The sequence below is a fragment of the Salvelinus namaycush genome, chromosome 5 (genome assembly GCF_016432855.1).
Source record: "Salvelinus namaycush isolate Seneca chromosome 5, SaNama_1.0, whole genome shotgun sequence".
Lineage (NCBI taxonomy): Eukaryota > Metazoa > Chordata > Actinopteri > Salmoniformes > Salmonidae > Salvelinus > Salvelinus namaycush.
This window is the reverse complement of record NC_052311.1, coordinates 53688108-53691832: the sequence shown is the minus strand read 5'-3', so window position 1 is coordinate 53691832 and position 3725 is coordinate 53688108. Positions and strand designations below refer to the sequence as shown.

General features: G+C 43.0%; 1 non-coding gene across 1 annotated transcript; it reads left to right on the top strand.

Moving 5' to 3' along the window:
- The first annotated feature begins 3652 nt into the window (after window positions 1–3652).
- Window positions 3653–3725, top strand: trnat-ugu. The gene has a single exon. It is a non-coding gene; the product is annotated as a tRNA-Thr (tRNA).

Genomic DNA, 3725 nt, shown 5'->3' with positions numbered 1-3725 from the left:
TCAGTGGTGTGGTGGGGGGGTGCCGGGTCAGGGTTAGGGTTAGGTTGATTATTAACTCATATGCAGTTAAATTCTGTTTAGTTAAATTCATAGAAAGACACGTTTGCCCCAATGACAATCAGGTTGTCACATATCATTCAATGCATCCAACTACATACACTTCAAACGCATGCCATCAAAAAAACGAAGGTAAATAGACAATTAAATAGTATACAATTCCAACTTTGAGTTGATATAAATGTTAGCTAAGGTTTTATAGGGTTGTCAGCGGTCAAATAAACTTTGAGTTTTTGTAAACCTCGTTTACAGTAGCTAGCGATCTAAAGACGTTATTAAATTACACAGCTTGGGTAGCCCTGTAGTTCAAACAAGTCGGTTGACTAGACGTGCTACTCGTCGATTATTTTCAGGTATCATCAATGTCTGTCAGCGAAATATTTTAGATCATCAATTTCTGTCAGAAAAAATATTTTATAGCCAATGCTAACTTGCCTGCGGCGCAGTATGCGGTACACTATACTATAGCTACAGTAGCTAGCGATCGAACAGACGTTGTAAATCACACAGGTTGGGTAGCCCCTGTAGTCCAAACAATTCGCGGTGGCTAGAGTGTTATTGTCATATTTCATCACAATTATAGTCGGATGTTAAAATTAGTTTGCCAACATTAGGCAAAACTACCTCAGAGATTCAACGGGAATGTATGATCAATCAATGGGCTTGCCAGAAAAATGATTTTGTTGTGACTGCCGTTACAAGGATCTTGGAGGACGGATCATTGGCTGGAAACCTTATGAACAAGCTAGGCTCTTCATGGTGGGTTTTTGCTCTCTTTCCCCAATTTGGAACAAGCTGAAGCTCTGATTGGAGGAGAGGACAAATGGAAACAATATGGGTATTGGAACAGAGAAGAATAAGCTTCAAATAGCAGGGGAAGAAAGCAGGCACTCCTGTGGATGTTTGGTACCCTTAGTGGTCATTTTGGGTAGGTGCAACAGGGACAGCTGAAACTAAACCCAGACCAATGTAGACAGAAAATCACTTATACCCATACTAAACCACACCATATAATTGCAAAAAGGCCGTGAGTTAATACATTTGTGACAATTAATTGTGACAACACGGGGGAAAACAACAGCTCCCTCCTTGAGGCCCTTGAGGACCAGAACCCCCATGACTCATTCATTCCTTCATTAGATGTAAGATTCAACTTGTTTTTGTGTTTTACACTATTCCTGTGTTAAAGCTATTCATTATCCTGCCCAGGCTTGTTTCTGTGTGAGTTTGGCAACCTAGATTGAGATTTAATATTTTTTAAAGCACCGAAAGTATCAACATTTAGAATGTTATTCTATTGGAACATTTGGTGCTACTGTACATATAGTTTAAAGGGATTTTCCCGTACTTTTGAATACTTTTTAGCCAGTAGTTCTGAAAGTAGCGCTCATGAGCCAAAACTTGTCCCCGACAATTGCGTACTACATCACATATGTGCAGATGTGTGCACCACGTCATTGCGCTCTCTCTCGCTCTTCTCTGATTCTTGCTAGCTGTCACTCAAGTAGCGAGGGGCTGAACTCATTGACTGGAACCGACGCCCACTCACTGACATAATCTCCGTCGCATCTAAACCAGCATTGGCCAGTTTCTGGACTGTCGTGGTCCTGATGCTGGGATTTGTGTATGTAGTTGTTCCCGCTGCCCTGCAGATCTTGGGTAGAAGTGCTGCCAGATAGTTCACGCCCATCGGCACTGACGTGTTCCAGATCGAGTCCCCGATACACTCCTCTCCTTGGGTGGAGATAAAATGCAAGGCTGTTCTCCAGGCATTTCAGTAGATATTTCTCCAGTCATGCCACCGGGCATAGTGGGTTCCCTGGCTGCTCGAACATGAATCCCCTCTTGGACTCCCTGCCTCTCTCCCTTGGGTCCAGACGATTCTTTGTGGCCTCGTTTATATGCGAGAGTGGCGTATCTGAGAGAGAGAATGCGTTGTTATAATATTGCTTTCCAGTAGCCTATTACGAGTGCAACTTAGAAATAAAACAAACAGGCTATGAACATCATACCTTAGACTGTTCTTGTCTGTTTTTACAAGGAATGAGTTGGGCTTTAGTTGTCTGTTCCCCTCTTTTCTTCTTTGACCCAGATTTAACTGGAGGTCGAACCATACTTTCTGGACCAGACCCCTTGGTGTACCGGGATTCAGAGCCTGGCAGTTTTGGAGCTGGGCCATGTCCTTATCAGTGATGGGAGGGTGGCTGTTTGTGATATATTTTCCTTGCCTTAGCTGTTTGATGTTGGCCAGAAATGCATGATTCGAGGTGGTAAATTCAGTGTCCTTCATAAGGAACTAGCTGTGACTGGTGGTTGGGTCATTTAGAAACCCGTTGACCCCACTCCGGAGTGCCAGGTAGCTACTTATGCTGTACTCTTCCCCCTTCCCATTTCGTACATTTCCATAAAACTGTCGGAGAACAATGGTAAACTCTTCCTTAGTGACAGTTTTGAAGTCAACAACTTTTTTCTTCTCTGCTAGACAGCCCTCGAAGCAACGCACAGCCCAGTTTGTATTCTTAACTGTGTTTTTTCCCCCGTTGCGGCTTTCTCTAGGTCATTCAATTCAGTATCCCACAAATCTGTATGCCTGTGTATTATTGCCATCTCTTTTTCCCAATTATTCCATAGTCATGCTGCCAAAAATGTTCCACTCATCCATTTTAGTTTTGGCAGCCAACTGAAAAAAAGTAGCCAGCCAACTGAAAAAAAGTTTTGTATGTTGCTACTGTATGACAACCAGCTCAATTTGCTGTCTGTCTCGTTCCGACACATTCACTTTATATGAGACGGTGGAGATCGCAATTCAATATTGAAAAGGCCGGAGAGACAGACCAGTTTATACAAATCTCTACTGTTGAGAACTAAATGCTAGTCTAAAAGAAATGGGAGATAATGTCTAGATGCTTTTTATAGTGGAGATAAAGTTTATACATTGATGCTCCCCCTAACCCCCCGCCCCCCCCACCACCTCATCTGACATTTTACCTGCCCCCACCCAATGGACATTTATCATGTTAGTTGTAAATATGTAATTATTATTATGTTGCTATTGTTTCATTCACTTCCCTTTGACCTGCACTGTAGGAGCTTAAGATATTCATTGTACCCTGCATTTACATCTGCAACCCTGCGCATGTGACTAATAAACACTCTCTGTGGCACTGCTAGGACTCACCACTAGAGCACAGCAACAGACAATATAATGCAGTGATCATTTGTAGGCTGTTCTCTGGCAATGGCAAAGGATTTTATGGTCTGTTGCTGCTCTCTAGTGGCAAGTCCTGGCAGTGCCACAGATGTGTGTGTGTGTGTGTGTGTTTTATTGCACAGGTCCAATTGGCATGTAAAAATGTGTATTATGTTTCTCTGGTCTAAATCTCATGTAGATCATGATGTAACAGAAAGACTGAAAACCAGCAGACACTCAAGCCTAGAGTAGTTGACTTTGCTTCATATGCTAACAACCTGTTTAGCTGGTTGGGCCAGACTGCACTAACAGCTGAGTGGCATGAGGTGTGGCCTTCTGTCTTTTAACTGGCAAGATCCGTTATAATATGTAAATGGCCTGTTGTCTCAAGGTGTGAGTAGGTAAGGCTCCATAGCTCAGTGGTTAGAGCACTGGTCTTGTAAACCAGGGGTCGTGAGTTCAATTCTCACTGGGGCCT